The sequence below is a fragment of the Dermacentor andersoni genome, chromosome 10, assembly GCF_023375885.2.
Source record: "Dermacentor andersoni chromosome 10, qqDerAnde1_hic_scaffold, whole genome shotgun sequence".
In the NCBI taxonomy this organism is placed as follows: domain Eukaryota; kingdom Metazoa; phylum Arthropoda; class Arachnida; order Ixodida; family Ixodidae; genus Dermacentor; species Dermacentor andersoni.
In genome coordinates this window covers 68,586,190-68,605,096 of record NC_092823.1, presented here as the reverse complement: position 1 = coordinate 68,605,096, position 18,907 = coordinate 68,586,190, and the positions used below count along the sequence as shown (strand labels likewise).

The 18,907-nt window shown below is 47.6% G+C and overlaps 1 long non-coding RNA gene across 1 annotated transcript; it reads left to right on the top strand.

Annotated features, from left to right (window-relative positions):
- Nucleotides 1-1,796: 1,796 nt before the first annotated feature.
- LOC129388322 (uncharacterized) lies at nt 1,797-10,190 on the top strand. Its single transcript, XR_008615298.1, has 3 exons — nt 1,797-1,865; nt 4,899-4,950; nt 10,071-10,190. It is a non-coding gene; the product is annotated as an uncharacterized lncRNA (long non-coding RNA).
- The last annotated feature ends 8,717 nt before the right edge of the window (nt 10,191-18,907 follow it).

Here is an 18,907-nt window from a genome sequence, read left to right as displayed (position 1 = left end):
ACTGTTAATATTTTGGCGGTCGGTGCTACACGAGCATACGGTATTCAAAATTTCTTAAATGTTGTCGCCAAATTTAAACGGAAAGTCCTGACTAATCAGAATGGGTGCGCGACCGTTGTAGCTTTTCGAATGTAGGCGAATAACAGCGATAATTCTGCTATGCACGTCGACATTTATATAAACAGTAGACCGATTTGACAGGCGAATGGCAAATGCACTGAACGTTTGAAATCTATTTCTGTGTAGATGCTGCACCTCAAATTTCAGCCCTTTTAGTACTCTGCACTATTGCCCTTTAAATAAAGTTCTTATTACCTACATAATTCGTGTCGTCAATTATTGACATATGAAAACGAGCATATTTGCCCGCACGCGGGAAGCAGAGACATCAATCAACTAATCAATAGATAACTAATCAATCGAGAGCTTCAGTCCGGTTAAAATTTGATTTTCTCATACTTGACCTTTCATTGAACAATCATTGCATTAAAGTCTACAGACGAAGAAATAATGGGCTCAGGGCCGCTTTAACGTAAAACTATTCCAAACTTTTATATTCCAATTCTGCAATCAGCCCTCCGCGATTGCTCAAAATCTTTTTTGGGCCAAACCCCCCCACTTCACCTGTCTGTCACGGGACGTCACGAGAACTGCGATAGCTCCCCATCTTATATGACGTGTACACAGTGAATATGCATGATTTGACCGAACAAGAGAGAAACGGTTATTTCTGATTTACGCCTCTTCTCCATAGCCCTCGGCTATTGGCCAAAAGCTTTTTGCCTGCAACTACTTCACCGGCCTGTCACGTGACGTCACAAAACTGCAAGAACTGACCGCGTCAAAGTGACGTGTATGCGTTAAAGATGCATTAATATGCCGAACAAAACTGAATTCCGTTCTGAATAGCCGCAGGCTGCCCCGTTCCGATAGGAATAAAAGATGAATGTCGCCTCGCTCAGGCACTAGCGACTCGCACCTGCCGGAGAGCATGGGTTTATTTGCCTATATGAAAACTCTTTGCGCGGCCATGTAAGGTTTTCCAGCACTTTCGGCACGTTTACAACCTCGTTCTGCGAACTCTTGTTTGCTGGGGATCCGTTTTAACGTCATTCTTAAGCGTCCGTTGCATGCCGCCGCGATTTTCGGCCAGCCACAGCAAGCTAAATAAGGGAAAGTGACCAATCGCAGACGCCGTTACCACCCTCTTAATCCGGTTAATGATTTTCAGTCCAATCAAATCCCTCTCCGCTTGATCGTATGCCTTGGCTCTTGTCAGAGAATTATAAGACAAGCCGCTCAGTGTAGGCAATCTCATTCGTTTTTCAAGGAAACAAAAGTGACCTCCTATGAACGAGGAGAGCATTTAATTGGTCTGTTCAGGCAACCCTGTGGGTCACCACCCGATGCTTGCGTCGGCGCTTACGCAAATTTGGCGTCAGGAGATTGGAACAAAAAAAAAAAAAAAACTATTGGAATAGTTTTACGTTATAAGGCCTCAGCACTGCGGCCTAACATTCGTGTCTTCTACAAACTGCTTTGTTAGATCAATAAAAACTGTTGTAGTTTCACCCGAAGGACAATGCTTTGGTAGCGATAGCAAAGTAATAATTAACAAATAAAGCTGGCATTTCTTTCGGCCATAACAACAAACATTCGCTTACTGATGAAATAAACAAGCATTATGTAACGCACACTTAGTCAACCAAGGTGCAACAAACAAATTTTTACACCATCTTCTATCCGCATCTAATGTGGGTAGTTTGTTTATTAAACTATTTGGTCCGTTTTTTTTCCAGTACATCAGGCAGCGCTTCAACTCGGCCATTGCACTGACCGCCTGTATCAGCTACCTTTTCCTCACGGTAAGAGTGCTTTAATTTACTCATATGCTTCTTACATAATCAGTAGAATAGAAAATTGCGAATTATGCAGCCTAATTGAGGTACACTTGAAGAAAAAATTTGGGAGTAACAGTGCACTTGTAGGTAAAGCTTCATAAACAGTTCTCACGAAGCGCGTAGTCAAATAAAAAGTAGCAGTTCCGCCAGAAAGGCGCAGCACCGATTGCGATGGCAAATTAATACGCAACTAATTGAGAATAATGGTTTTATCGGCCGTATAATCTCCGAAACATTCGCTTAGCAACTCAATTAATAAGCGTGGTGACAGCACGCACAAGAAAACACGAACACATCACACTCGATAAGCGCGGTCAGTCGCTGTCAAAACGGTAGTATGAATATGCGCGGCAGCAACAGCGAGCGAAGTCACCTTCGTGCGTTCTATAGCTTCAACGCAAGAGCGCCGAGAACACAGCGTTCACAATGCTATGAGCCGTTTGCAGATCCCTTTCAAGCTACGGCGTGCGTGACCACGCGCGGCAGTGTAAAATACGCAACTGTTGCCGGAGTCGAAGTCACCCCCTTCCCTCCCGCGCTGCCTCCCCGCTTTGCTCCATGTAGGGCGTGCGAGATTGAGCCGCAATCCTTAGTTCTTCTTGAGCCCGGCGGATCTGTACACGTCGCAGATGGCTTTCAAGATACAGCGGTCGGGGCGGCGTTTTTAGAATTGCTAGTAGGTACAGCGGGGCGTGGCACTTTTGACGGAGCTCGACGTTTCTGCGCAGGCGCGAGTAAGGGCTGGTGGGAGAGAGAAAATCTGGGGGCTTTTGCTCCTTGAATATATGACTCAGCCTAGGCACTACGGAGGAGGTTTTTTAGAGCGCGTTGTATTCGTTTGTCCCCTAGACATGCCGGCATTGCGGAGTGCGGTCGAGTTAGTTTGTACGCTCCACCGCTGGCTGCCCGCGCGGTGAGGCAGTGGGCGCGGACACCACTTGGTGATCGCTGTGTCTGAAGGGACAATGTTCTGACTGGTGTTGTATAAGTCGCGGGTCGTTTTTTTCGTCGCGGCGATAGATCGGATTTTTTACAAGCGCTGCTCCAGGAGGGCACATGTTACCGGCAAACGGAGGCCTCAGGAGAGCACCTGAGGTCATATTAAACGAGGCGGCGCAGGATGTCCGGGGCACCCATGCGGTAGCGGGGGGACCAAAGCTCGAAGCAGGGTGGCCCGTGGGTTGGGGCCGCAGAGGCCCACGGACCAATCCGGCTTCTAGCTTTGATGTCCCCGTTGCCGCTTTGGTGTCCTGGGGCGCCGCCAATGACGCGAAATAATGACACGGTGTTTTCATTAGTAAAAACATGATCGAATAAATATAATTGCTTCGAGCCGCCAACTTGCGATGCTAAGTTCAGAATTGACTGTAGCGCACCAAGCGTGTGGTATTAACACCTTCCGGTTTCGGTTTGGGGCGCGCGCGTTTTGAACGCCAGCTGGTACGCGCCACACCGGCTCCGCTAATCGGCGCGGCATGTATTCTTTTTTTTTTCGCTTCTGTTGGTAAACCACGCACGGCCTTGGCGCAGAATCGTTTTATTATTTAGTAAAAATGATTGCGAACGATCTTTACAAGCCTCCACCGAATCTTCGTCACGTGAAATTTCATAAAGAAAATGCAGGACGTCTTTTTAAGTGATGAAATGTTTATTTTGCTCTATATAAATGCTCGTTGCGGGCTTCTTGGGCATTCATCCAAAGTTGTGGCACCAGGTAAGCAGCAGTCGTTGCCGTACGAAGCTCCACCGGATGCCATCAGCTGAGAAAAAGTAAATTACAAGCGTGTATCATTTCGGTATATTGACCTAACAGGAATATTGCCTGTAGAGGCGAAACGAGCGTAAATGGTTTATGAGCGGCATTACCGATAAATTCACTTTTACATACATTCCGTAGCTAATAGACGCCTCATAAAGAATGCCATAAAATCTGGAAAAAGAAAACATTCGCTTTTCAAGCATTGCTCCCTTCCCGTGCAATATTTACCGCACTTTAAACTCACAAATACAAGGGCGACTGCGCGCTTCCGAAACAGCTTGGCCTCAGTCGACGCGATGGTACGCCAAGTACACAGAGGTGGCTACAACACAGGCTGAGTCTCAGCCAGATCAGCTCTGACATCTGACACGGACCTTTTATGTTCAAAAAGTCAAAGAAAAAATTCCGTTCATACACGAGCACAAGATTCCAAACGAGCGGATTTGTTTGCTGGCTTTTCAAGAGCGGCTCGCACATCTACTTGTCAGAGCATTCACGTACTTTAAAAAGCTGCCAGAGATTGCGGATAAGCTTCCACCTAAACAACACAAGAAGAAAACGCGCACGATTCTCCTGCAGCGTCCTTTTGCATTGCAAATACCAATTTTAAGACAAAAGCAACCCAAAATTGTTCATTCTACTTGTAATTTTTTTACTGGAAAGTTCTGCCGATTGTTAGCGTTTTTCACTGTTTATTTTCGTTCGCTGTTTTGCCGATTATCAGGTTTTTCGGTGGAACGATTCCACCACAATTACCGAGCTTATTTATCCGCCGCTGGGCTACACATAAGCCCAGTCCGCGTCATATTTCTAATTAACATAGAAAAGTCGTGCTACCTATGTGTTTATGTTGTGAAAGGTGATAAAATTTACGTGGTGAAACTATTGCGAGGTAGACCTGTATCCCAGTGCACTTTGATGGTGGACTTGAAAAGGTCCTTTGTCAAGTATAAGCAATGATTATTTGCAGGAATGTCTTCGTGCAACACGCTGTCAAATGCCCTCGCTGGATGTGAAACTTTGATAGCAGTTGCGAATGGTCTGGCGCCTGGCAAGACACATTTACCTGCGCAGATATAGAGCTTACAGTTTGATATATGTATAATCACTAAGGTGCTACACAAACAACTTACCCTTTTTGTTTATAAAGGATAACCACGTCACCCAAACATCTGGTACGAACGCTAACCAGAACTGAAAACGAAAATGCCGCCTATGACATGATTTTTTTGTTTCAGCAAAGCATTGGCGCACTAGCCATCTTCGCGGCCGGTATTACCATCGACACAGGTGAGAAGACATCTGCTGTTCTACTGGTTTATTTCAAGAAAGTGTCGACTTAAGGCATGACAAACCTACTAATGAGGTGGCAGAAGCTGAACACGGCTATTTTTCTTTTCACAATACTGGAAATGTCTTAGCAAGGACTGCATAAATTGACGTGTGGCAAATCTGCATATGGGGAGCACCTATCACTGTAAAAGCTACAATAATGTTATCGTATTTGAGAAAGAGCTGCCGCAGCACTGACAATGGTCATTCGCAGACACCAGATATTTAGGTACTTAAAACGATCTTTTAGGCGTCTATAACAGCCACCAGAGATGTCATTTAAGGTAAACATATGCAGAAAATACGGCCCCTTAGGCATGTATAGGCTGAATTTGTTAGAACTTCCGCTATGCATGTAGAAATAAATTATGATTTCCCAAGAACGCAGCACACTTAAACCAGGTTTTGTGAAATTAATTTGATTTTCTCGATTAAACCTAATGAAGCAAGTGGCGTAGGTTACGAGATTTATGTGAAGTTTAATGTGACTAGACTTGACGAGAAAAGTCGTGAAACCAGTGACACATAAGCTCCATCTCAAGATTTCGGGTTTCGTATTTCGCCTTTATCACTGAGCATTGGTTTGTATGCAGAAACGAAACGCTCAGCAATCACCGACGTTTGGGGCGCATATTCGTACTTCGAAACATTCGATGATTCAACGCTTCAAGAATCTTCGCCGATCAAAACATTTAGTACCGATAACCGGGAATTTTTGTCTGAAACAGATTGAAATCTCGACCTAATTCCATCAGCAACAGATCCATTGGGGATGGTGGTGAACCTTTCCCGAACTTAGAAATTAGCGCCATATTTCGGGTCAGAGTTGCTCCCGTGCATCCACGCTTCCCCATGATTTTGGTCAAAGTGCGAAAGGAATGCAGAAGCACGCTGTCACCTTCAAGTGTACCGTCGCATTAGCCCCCTTTGAGCCTTTCTCATAGGGATGCTGTATGCTCTCGTCTGCTATGCCGTATGCTGTTAATACAATCCGTGAAACTGGCAAAGTGTTCGTGGTAATAATCGGCTGCCTTCATCAAAACTTCTGAGTGAGTTATAAGATAAACAAAATATGGCTGGAACAAAAAAAAACACATTTTTATGCTGGTGAAAATATAGGATAAGCATAAATATAGTCACAATAAATGTGCGACTGGAATGCTTCTAGACTCATAGCTCGTGCCTATCGTGTAAGCAGCCACGATATGGACGTAAGAAAGAAAATGGTAATTTTCCTTGAAGTTTCGGTCTCCAGTCAATTGCATTGCCAATTGTGTCAAACTAAAAAAAGACTACAGGTAACATTCTTATCATGGCTATAGTGTATTACTGTTGTCGTATTAGGGAAAGAGCTACAACCCTATGAGCAATGTCATTTGCGTTGCCAACTATGTCCTACTCGAAAAAGCTAAAAGATTGGTCCAACCATCCCTCCATCCATTCGTACTTCCATCCATTCGATCCATCCATTCATCCAATGCAATCCATTCAATCCATTCAATCCATCTAATACATACAAATCATCCATCCACCCACCTTGAGGCTTGGTCGTGATACCGTCGCGGTCGTTCGTTGTAGTTATTACAGATTCGTGATCTGACATTTCTCATGCCGTCGGCGTCACGCCTTCAACGCAAACCTAGTAGCACAATTTGTTTAATAGCTTGCCCCAGTGGATATGGGCACGTGGTCGTGATGCCGCCTTGGTCATCGCATCCTTTGCATTCCAGCTTTGTCAGTCTACTCTCTTCATTTCGTCACCGTCAAGCAATCGTCCACATACGCTCGTCAAGCAGTTGCTGTCAGACCGGCAATGAGATGCCGTCGTCGTCGTTTCATTGTCCTCACTCCACCATCGTCATTCGACACTTGTCAAGCTGTCGCCGCCGTGCCATTGTCGTCATACGCTCGTCGTCATCCCATTGTCCTCACACCGTTGACATACCATCGTCGTCATGCAGTCGCCGTTATGCAGTCGTTGTCATACCGCCGTCGTGATGCCGTTGTTGTGATTCCATCGTCATCATTTTACCTTCGGCATCCGGCTATCGTTGTCGTCACGTAATCGTTGTCGTACCAATGTCGTCACACTGTCGTCGTCACGCGGTCGTATTACCATTGGGCTCAGTTCAGTAACGCCATACCACTGCCCTCACGCTGTAGTTTTCCTACCGTATGAGTCGTTTCATCGACGTCAATTCTTCGTCATTCTATCGCTAGCATGATGTCGTCATTCAGTCGTGATTAAGCCGCCATTGTCCCACAATTGTCATCCCATTCTCGTCATTGCGTCGTCAAAAGACAGTCGCTATCCTGCATCTGTTCTCACGCCGTCGTCGTCATGCCGTCCTAGTCGTGTGATCGTCGTCACTTCAGCTTTGTCAGCCGGCTTTCGTCATGTCGTCGTCAAATAGGTTTCGTGATACCTGCGTCTCCATGCCATTGTTCTCATAGTACTGCCATGTCTATTTGGTCCCTGCGCCGTCATGCATTCGTTGTGATACCGTTGTCGTGATGCCGTCAGGGTCGTTCTATATTCATCATTCTAAACTAACCATGCCACTCTCCTGATTCCATCGTCGTCACACATTCCCCATGGACCACTGCCCTCATGCCGTCACCGTCATACAGACATCGTCGATCGATCCATGTAATTATATCTTATCCATGCTTTCATCATTCAATCGTGATTATACCACCATTGGCATGCCATTATCGTCATGCAGTCGTGGTCGTACCATCGTCGTCATTCCAGCGTCGCCATCCCATTGACATACCGTCTACATCACGCCATCGTCATCGCATTGTCTTCATGTCATCCTCATGCTGTCGTTATAACATCATCATTATTTAAGAATAGGCATTTCATTGTGGTCCTGCCATCATCGATAAAGTGGCTTTGTCGTTCCATTGGTGCCATTCTGTGTCCGTCACTCCATTGTCGTCCCAGTGGGGTGATCTTACAGTCATCCTCATGCCCTCATGCTCACGGGTGATCTTCGCATGCGAGTGGCATAGCAAAGTGGATCGATACCGTAGACAGTGTATGTCGCTTGCAGCCCACTGAACAGAACCTGAAAATTTACCCTCTGAGAAAGAACTCAGATGGTAAATAAATATAGCTTAAGAAATACGTTGTCACCACATTGTTCGTATGTTAATCGCATTACCATCGAGGGTCATCGTGAGATCAGTTCTGCCGTAATTTTTTGCATTTTGGGTGTTCCAAGCTAAACTGCTCAGTATGTTGGCGCTGCGTTACGCCAGACTGCTAGCCTCGGACAATAGCCTCGTGAGCTCTTGAACACTGTCAAATTTTTCGCACCGCATAGCCTACATATGTCCCAAAAAGAAGTTGCGCATTGCAGTAATGTGTAATATTGAAACCGTATACATCAACCAGTTTTTCCGAAAATACAGTTACGCGAATAACAGTAAGGTTATTGGTAACTGTGCCGGTTGGGTCAACGGAAGGCTCTGCATTCTGCGGCAGGTTAAATATATAGGTTGTCGGAGTTAAGAATAGCCAAGCTGCTCAACGGAAAAAAAGAATAAAAGGACATCGCCAGATACGATTTCAAGACATACGCTGTTCGGTTGTGAGCTGACGACCGAACACAGAAGGTCTTAAAATCGTAATTTGCACCGTGTTTTTTTTTTTCAATGTGTTTTAAACAGCGTGACAACTGCTAGCTGGGACACGCTATATACAGGGGATGAAAGGAAGAGAAAAGAAGCCCACGCACACGTGCGCGCTCGGACACAAGCACTGAAACGTAACCGACAGTGAGCATCATGACATGAACAATCCAGAAATTAGACACACATGGCATTCTCCAACGACAAAATATCGTGATCCTCGTGGCGGCCGGATTGCGTATCGCGTCTTGTTTTAAAACTGATAGCTCAGAGACGTAGCTTAAAGGGTTCACAGAAAAACCGCGATACCATGTATCATTATACTCTCACGTTACTGTTTTATGCACTACAATTCTGTCACTCCCACATGAATACGCTGTTGTATAGTTATGAAGATTTACTTTCTCTGGCAACCTCTTGATAACCATACTGCGGCACGCTCATGATTCCAATCGCTCAAACTGACTCAGACCGACCAGTGAGTCTGAGTACGAGTGAGCCGGACTAAGACATTTTGAGTTTGAGAGAAACTGGCCGAAGAAACTTTTGGCGTGTGTGAACCCGTCGGAGCCAGGCGGAGTAGAATTCCCATAGAACTCCCATGGGTCTTAGCCTGAGTGAGCCCTTAGCGGAAGCTTTAAGCAGCATCAGGTACCGGTGAATTTAGGCCTGCGAGCTGCATCACAGCATTGTATAGTGCTGGTTTTTCATGCACTTTGAAATAAAAGCCTGGGCACGCTAGTGGAGAATCACAGAGCAAATCAACAACACCGGTCAAAATGACTGTTCCGAGGAAACACGTACTGATTGTCTGATGAACTTTCGCTTGACGTTCAGAGCGCTCTCTGTATCGTGGCGAGGGTTTTCGAGAACAGACACCGTTACGAAAGTCATCTGTTTTGTTACTGTCATGTGACGCTAGGCATCAGTTAGGAAAACCGGCATACCTTCCCTACATCAGGTTCAGCGTTGTCTGCACGAAACACTTCTTTTGGCATACTCACCACACAGGTGCATCAATGTGCTGTCTCAGTTTAGCTTTCTTGAGAACTTGAAACGCGTTATCTGGGGCTGCTCTCTTTACTGGACAAAGAACAAATCCATGAAGGCCGCTCTGCGCTTGCAGGTGGATGCTAAAATAGATCCCCGGGACTTACTCAGAGAATCCCCACCTGCACGTTGCAAACACTCTGCTTTTTCTGGCATGCGTAGGGCTCCTAAAGTCTATGTGTGTATTTGCTTATTTAGTGTGTGTATGCTTGTCCATCTGTGCAAGCATCGTTCGTGTGTGTGATCATATGTCACAGATAAAGTAAACTAGCTTGTCAGGCCGCCAGTCAGGTTCACCTCTGTAGCTTCTGAATACGAGCTCAAACTTTCCAGTTTTGTTCACATTTATAGTATAACTGCTCCGCTGTTTCATTTTCGTAATTTCCCAGTTTTTGGAGTGCCCTTGGTGCTGTGCAACATTGTTATTGGACTCTTCGGAACTCTCTACACTGCACTGGTGAGCCACATTCTTGCTATCAATTCGAATGCATCTTTCTGCATGAAATTTTGTGCTAGAACGTGCCAAAACTACGATGTGATTATGAGGCATGCCCTAGTGAGAGGCTCCGCAATAATATTGATCACCTGGCGTTTGCTAACCAGTACCCACTGCATGGTGCACATGCTTTTTGTCTAACCACATAATTAGTATTGATTAATTATTAAATTTCTCAAATATTATATTGACATGAAAAGTGTTAATGAGAAAGTTGTAGAGCAACATGCAAAACTCATGAAACAGCTTTCAACAGCTCAATAACGTGCTATCTAGACATTTTTTTTCCAGCCTGAAAGAAGCCAACGAATAGACGCGAAATTGGCGCGCGACTGGCTGCCCGAGGCACTTTGCATGCATTCGCGCGCTTCTTTCACGCTCAGAAAAACACTTTGATGTATCCCGTATTCCGCAACAAAAAGCTGTATCGGGAGATTCTCGTGTTGCTCTGCAATTTTCTCATTGTGGCCTTTCACGTAATTATAATACTTCAGAAGTTGAATTAATCAAGACTGAGTATGTAATTATACGGAATACAGAAAACGATCCGAGTACCTCCAAGCGACGGCAAACAACATTACCTTGATTCTGCCCAGCTACGTGGTATTTTCATATCTATAAATCTTGATGCATGACAGTTGGGACAACATGTATATGCTAGATGACTTCCCAAATGACGGAGCAACATACACAGAGGCTTAACCAAGGCACTTAGCATTTGCGTCTTGCTAATATAAATGTGAAAGGTTGCTCCTGAAGTGTCAGCTGATATGGAAGAACAAGCACGCGAGTAATACACTCGTGAAGAGAAGCCAATGAAGGGAGTGTCATTGGAATCGATAGCTTGCTAACACATGTGCATTCAGTCGCAGATTTGCAAGAGGATCGTTCAAATTTTCTGATTTTGTTACTAAATATGTACTTGTATTTACGGCATCTAAGGAATCTTGTAAAGTTCGTTGTGGACGGCGCGAATTAGAAAAAAGTTACAATATTGTTGAACCGGTAGCCACGGTAGTTTATTTTTTTTTCGATTACTTCTCTTCCGTATTTGAAGGGAGGTCTACGAGGCGTCGTTTGGACAGACTGCGCTCAGCTAATATTCATGGTTTTTGCTCCGGTTACTGTCATCGCCAAAGTGATCGTCGACATGAACGCTTCCCACGGCATATTTCAATCCGTCACTGATTTTGACATTCGTGCGTACGTGGGCAAGTAAGTAACATCTTTCGCCGGCCTTTTCTTGTGTACTTTTTCTAACACATTCTTAAATAGCACGGAGCTTGTAAGCAGTACGGCCCGTTCAGTTGAATTATCGAAAGAGACGGACGTTGCTTGTGCTACAAATCGCATTTTCAGGGTATGCAATAAATGATACTGATACGTTTTAAGTTGTTCTCTTTGAAGCCCAAGTTACAATTTAGGTAAAGCTGTAGTGCAACCACGTCCGCTTAACGAAAGTTATATCACTAACGTCACTTTTTGGATGTCCGTCCCCAAAGTCTGCTAAATATTGCATTGGTGTCAGTTCCGATCATCCCGCGCTGCGTGACGCAAAATTTCTTAGACTGTTAACTAGAACACCAGTGCATGCCGCAGCACACTTTGAGGCTAAATGTATATAAAGTAGTGATAAATACGGAGAGGTTTACAAAAGTGGCAAGGAGTGAATTGTGGTAGAAAATTTGCATGATAACATAATGGGCAGAGCATTGCTATTATAAGACCACCGTAGCTGCCTAAAGGCAAAAATATACCGGAACAAACATTTGCTGAATGATGAAGCGGCTGTCCGTTCTGCTACAACAAACATCGGGAGACAATTCAGCGTGTTGTAAAAGAAGGCGAGGATATTCACCCAGCCAGCACCGTAGAAAAGATCCATCTTCCAGAAAAGCTAGCCTTAAAGGTGATGCAAGTGTTAATTGGTCGGCGGTCCAAATAAGCAGAAGACGTTTACAGAAGTGGTGAAAAAAAAGCAGGGAATATCGGATAATTAGCAGACTTCTAGGCTTGGGCAGGGGTGTGTCAGCATGGCCTCCATCACACTTTCAGACAAAGAGCTGGCACATTTATGCATGGGCAGATGACAACCCCTGGCTTGGACAGCATGTGTGTATTTGTGAATCATTCAAAATAAAAGCTGCTGGAAGTTCCGCGCTCATCCTGGTCGTCTCCACTCCGTCCCTGTTCTATATGTATGCGCTGCCGCCCTTTCAAATATGTGCCCAGACGCCCAGCTAGCCACATTAGCCATTATAGGCATAAAAAACTATAGAATACACTGTAAAATCCTGCTATTTCTTGGTCTCAATTGTTCGCAATGCAGTGACTTATGAAATGTTCGCCGCTAATCAACATCGCGATTTCAGGCTTCCGTCAGGCGAAATAGTTCTCCAGCCCCTAGATGTACATTTTAACCGAAGGTTGAAGCTCTGAGTAAAGGCCAAATTCATGCATTGGCCCGGTGGCACAATCATAATGCAGTTGAGCAAGGACAAAGATGACCAGGTGCCTCTAATGGCCTCACTGATGCAGACTGTGTCCGCTGCCTGGCTCTGTACAGTGTGGAACTCGCTCTCTGCGAGGCTTGAGTTTTTTTTACGGTATTTAAGAGGACTGGCACAACTCAAACATGTACAGCCACGCTTTAGCGTCTAGTGGCAGCACAACTAGATAGAGAATGGTATTCTTAGTTTTTAACGCCGTGTAGATATGTCTTGAAACGAATGCTGGCGGTTAAATTACGCGATATGTTACAGTCGACAGAGAGGACTACAATAAGTGCACGAGAAAATGAGCGGTTTTACCGCTTATGTGGAGGTTTTCAAGAAGTGAATGAAAGTGAAATAGGGCTAAGTAAAATGGTCTGAATCCGGTGCCCAAGAAAGGTATATTTCTGAATTACTACTCGCAAGAAAACACAAGAACACTCCACTAACATCACTGCCTGTGCAAAAGAGATCCGTCCTAAGGAAGAGCAAGACTCCTAGCCAAAGTGGCTGAGGCCGGGTGCTCGCCTAGCTGCCTTCGAGTGATGTAGTTGGCATGTTCGGGCCTTGTATCCCTCAGCTTCTCACCAATGTTGAGCTATATACAGAGGTCGTAAATCGGACGTCTGCACTCCACTGTGGTGATCTGGATAATCGAGCACTCGATGGCATTTCAGAGTAAAACACGGACACAGTCTTGAAGTCGGAGGAGATTCCAAGAAATTTACACAATATTTCCAATACATAACTAAAAATAATGAAAATATTTTACATACAGCTGGCAAATATATTTGAGGCCACTAGAGGAATTAGCTCGGCTGGTGGCGTCGCACTCTGTTCTGATAATGGGCTCGTACGGCCTTATGTGCGGTTGAGGGCACAGGCTCATGGTCCAGTATATTGCATAACAAGGACGGGCGGATGGCAACGCCATCCGCTTCGCATTCTTTTCCTTCAGCAATGCAGTCCTTGAAGAAGCCTAAAAGCGTAATTGGCTTTTGCTTGAGTAGCCTCGCGTGGTTTTGCATAGGCACAATGCATTAGCGCAGGTATGACAGCGCTGATAGCGCTCATTAGCGCTGGCCACCATGATAACGCACCAGAGGTGCTTGTTGCACAACGGTACATGCTACAGCTTGAAGGAGAAGTTTTATTGCGATAACAATCATATTGACACTCAAAGCACATATTTGTCGTCGCCGTCGCCGTGATGTTTCTTATGAAGTCCAAACACGATAACATCGTCGCTGCGCGCCCCGGAGGAAGGCGGGGTGGGGCAGAAGCGCACGGTCTTCTGTCATGCGCGATGCGCGGGGGTGAGGTGACGGGGCGGGGGTGGAGGGGGGCGTTCTACTCCGGCGGCTGTTACACACGATGTGGCCGCGGGGGCGCCGGCTCTTGAAAGCGATCTGCGGCGTGGACGCAATACGCGCCAGCGTGCGTCTCGCCTTCAAAGCCGTCTGGGACGTTGGCAAAGTGCGCGTGCTGCCGATAGCTACGTGCGCATTGTGCTTTCGACGTTTCGCTCGCATTGGAGCAAGAGACAGCGTGAAGGTCAATTCGCTCGCTGCTGCTGCTGCCGCGATCACTTATTCCAGCGTTTTGACAGCGAGTTCGCGCGGTGATCGAGCGAGATGTGTTCATGTTTGCTTGTACGCACATGACACCGTGCTTGTCAATTTAGTTAGTGCGTAAGTGTTTGCAAATTTATACCGCCGATATATCTGCTATTCTTGTCTACTAATTCGCTTTAGCAACCGATGCTTTGCCTTTCAGGCGAAGCTGCTACTTTTTTTAGAAAATGGCTTGGATCATTGAAGTTGTTGATTGTTATCCAGGACCTAGTCTCAGGAAGCGAATTACCATGAGGTAGCGTAAAGTCAAATGATTCGTATTCAAGTTGTCTTTGTTCCATATTGTCTTCTTTTGTAGACTGGAATAAAGAAGCACATCATCGGAGTTTACCTTATCTGTCCACCGCTTTTTCATTGTCACCTTAACCTAAGGCAGCAAGTACAGTTTATCATAAATGTACAAGGCAAACGCTAAATCGCTCCTTTCGTAATCTTAACTCTTGCACTCGTTTAAACTCTCTAGGAACGAATTTTTCTGTACTGAGGTTGCCACATCCCCAGAGGCTTCTTTTCTTTTGAGTCTGCCAGTCGGGGAATGTGTCTTGAATAAGTTCGGTAAATGTCTACAACTATTTCATTCTGTAAGGCGCATTTCACCTTGAAAACATTTGAGAAGTCCTTGCCGGCCGAGTGTATTTTTCGACATTATCCGCAACTATAACTCAACCGTCTACCAAAGAAAAGTGGTCTTTAAGTACCTTAGCAGGGGGAGAGATAGTCAGTTTTAGCTAAAAATTAATCTTGCAGTGTCAGTATGCGCATAAAGACCGCTTTTAGGCACCAATGGGCACTCATGTCATGCTTGCGTATTCATGTTTCCCTGCGGTTTTCTCATACCGAAAAAGGCAGAGGAAAAGCGAAAGATTACGCATGCTTGAAGAATTAGCTTCTGTATATCATTCGTGACCCCAAATTCTTAACAGTGAATAGAAAAAGGAGGTGCAACACCTTGAGATATAATTTAGGGCTTGTGGTGTGAAACGTTGGGCTATCAGACGTTTGTGAATAACCGTACAATGTAACCCGAATTTTTGTAGACGCTCCATCACGCTTTGTGTCTGCGCTTGATCTCTTGTTTCGGTGGAGGGAAAAGGTGTAGCGCCTCAGAAACAGGACCGAAGAAGAACACAGACGACACACACGTTTGACGCCAAACTTATGTGTCCTCTGTCTTTTTTTTTTGGCCTGTTTAGCGCCAAACTTGCGTGTTGCCTGTATTCTTTTGTACTGTTTCTTATGAGCTACGCCTTTTGCCTCTCTCATGGTATACCAAAAAGCCTGCCACGATCTGCCCAGGTTCGTGAACGAGGGAGGGCTCCAGGCGTCCTCCGTTAGACAGACCCTCCACAGCGCAGTGGTGATGAACGATGAGTGACCGCCGAGCAGCTGTGATCGTCGGTGTTCATTCGGTGCCAATGTTTTTCACCGAGCCTGGAAGGCCAGCGAGCCTGGCGGGCCAACGAGGCTTATGCCCGAGGAGGCTTCACATGCTCGTTAGAATCCTGACCGTAGATGCGTCGCCGTATGGCGTGGGAGCCGTCGTGGCTCACCGGGACAACAACGGCCAGGAATGCCCTGTGTCATTTGCTTCTCGTCGGCTTAATGCTTCAAAGCAACACTACAGCCAGCTGGACAAGGAACGTCTGGCCCTCATTTTCGGGGTCGAACGCTTCCACCAGTACCTGTGGGGTCGCAAATTCCAGGCGGTCACAGACCACAAGCTGCTGTTGGGGCTCTTGGCGCCTGACAAGGCAGTTCCTGTGCAAACACCACCTCGAGCGGTACGCTGGACCTTGAGGCTGGCAGCCTACAGTTACCAACTTGTTTACCATCCGGGAAAGAACTTGAGACCTGCTGATGCCTTTAGCCGCCTGCCCCTGCCAGAAGTGCCGGCTGCTGTTCCAGAACCTGCTTAAGTGTTCATGCTGGAGCACGCGTACCCGGAGGTACTCTCCAGATCTGCGGTATCGTAGGGCACCAGCCGGGACCCAGTCTTATCTCAGGTGATCGAGGCAGCGTCCCGTGAGGATGAATCGGTTCAGCGGGTCTATAGCCACAAGGCTGCCGAACTGAGCGTACAGCAGGGCTGCCCACTGTGGGGTTCCAGGGTGGTGATCCCACAAAGTCTCTAGTGCAGGTTCCTGCAGTTGCTACACGCGGGTCATCCTCACCAAGATTGCGGCCCAGTCCTACGTTTGGCGGCCTGGCCTGGACTAGGACATCGCTCACGTGGCGCAGAGCTGCCAAGTCTGGCTGGAGCATCAGCGGGCCTGACGTCATGTGGAAATCACCCCCTGGCCGTTACCACAGACCCTGGTCCCACCTGCATGTGGATTTTGCGGAGCTCTTGAAGGGCCCTTACTTCCTGTTGGTGGTGGATGCCTTTTCAAAGTGAATGGAGGTTCTACATGTCACCACTCCAACAGTAGGCGTGACCATTGCGGCGCTGCGAAAGCTCTTCGCCGCCCAGGGGTTGGCGGACGTCATCGCATCTGACAATCGTCCTGCTTTCACCGGCATGGAGTACCTGGCCTGGCTGACGAAGAACGGAATCGGCCAAATGATGGTTCCGCCGTACCACCCTGCTTCAAACGGTCCAGCCGAGTGGGTGGTGCATACCACCAAGGACAGGCTCAAGAAGAGCCAGTCTGGGGATTTCGGGGCGCAAGTTGTCCGGGTGCTGTTTCAGTACCCGACCACGCCCCACGATGACACTGGCCGAGCCCCCTCTAAGCTCCTGCTGGATCGGATGGTCAAGACACCCTTGGGCGTCTTGCATCCGAACATTCGATCAACGACGCTCCTGAAGCAGCTTAAGCAGAGCTGGCTGCTGACCGAGGGTGCCGTCCTGGGCCTTTGCCGGAGTCGGGAGCTCCAATTTCCGCCAGGAACTCCTGTCCTTGCCCACCCTGGTCCGCCGGAGAGGTTGTATCTCCTGCCAGCGCTTCATCGCTGCTCGTTCGCATGCCGTACGGGGCCACGTGGCACCGACACACCAACAATGTTAGGCCCCGCCTTGGGACCTGGCTATCAACCTCAGCTGCAGCTCCAGAAGTCCGGCCCGCAGGACGACCAGCGGCAACACCAGCCGCTTCCAGCGAAGCACCGCCGACCATGGATGCGGCAAGCGTTGCCAATCGTGTGGCACCCGTTGAGCCGGGGTCAAGTCCGACACTACTTTCAAGACCGGCCATTGCGGATTCTCCGGACGGAGCCCGGCTGGTTCAGGCAGCACCCGGCGTTGCCACGACCGGCCCAAAGCACAGTACTCCACCAAAAAGGCCGCTCGACCGTTACTCGCCTGTATAGCAGGCACCGTGGACCCGGCTTGGACGGCGGCAGAGCCGTATACATGGAGCCTTGATGTATTTTTTTCGTATCGACCATACAAACTAAGGGTAAGGGGTGTTACGAGCATGAGACGCCCCTCGGGCATAATCCTCGTTGACACGACAGGCTCGGTGGCCTGCCATGCTCAGTGGGAAACATTGGTCACCTCATCAATGACCGTCGAGCAGCTGTGCTCAGCGGCAAGTCATTGCTCATCACCAACACGCTGTGGAGCGTCTGTCTAGAGGAGGGTGCCTCTAGGCCTCCCTCGTTCACGAACCTGGGCAGATCGCGACAAGGAGGACAGGCTTGGCCGGATCGAAGTGTACTAGTACTGAAGCCTTGGTGATTAGCTCCTTGCTGCACTGGAAGGCCACGTCCTCCTCCTTCTTCCAGACCCACTGCTGATCACCTCGAAGCAGAAAATGGAGCGGATATAGATGCGCCGACAGGTTGGGCAGGAAAGTCATGTAGAAGTTGATGAGGACGAGGTAGCTCTGAAGCTCCTTCTTGTTCTGGGGCTCAGGCGCCTTGAACACAGCATCAACTTTGCGTGGAGACGGGGCTAGGCGAGCCTGGGAAATGACATGTCCCAGGTACTCAACACCGGGGACCACGACAATGCACTTTTGCAGCTTGAGCTTGAGACCGGCATCCTGCAGGTTCTGCAGGTGGTTCCTGTCGTCACTGCCAGTAACCAAGATGTCGTCCAAGTACACCGCCACGTTCCTCATGCCCCTGAAGAGGTTGTCCATCTCTTTCTAAAAGGTGGCTGGGGCTGAGGCAACACCAAACGGTAAGCGCGTGTACTGGAAGAGCCCCAAAGTTGTCGATGTTCTGACATACTTGCGGGATACATCCTGGAGCACAAACTGCTGGCAAGCATCTCAGAGGTCGGTGAACTTCTGCCCCGCGGACAACGCTGAATCTTCAGTCCGGGGTAGCGGGTATTTCTCGTTGGTAGCGAAGGAGTTGATGGTAATTTTGAAATCCCCGCAGATCCTGAAACTGCCGTCTCGCTTCAACTGGTACGATTGAATCGGCCCGTTCAGACCTCTTGACGGGAACCACGATGCCCTCTCGCTGTAACGGTTGTAGCTCCTGGGTGACCGCGTAATTCAGGGCGAACGGCAGTGGGCGAGGCATTAAAAAGCAAGGCGGCGCTCCTTCGGGTGCATAGATGCCTACCGTCGTGCCGGCGAATGTGCCCACCCCTTGGCTGGAACAGGGACTTGAACTCGGTCAGGAGGCTGGGGACGACTTTCACCACATGC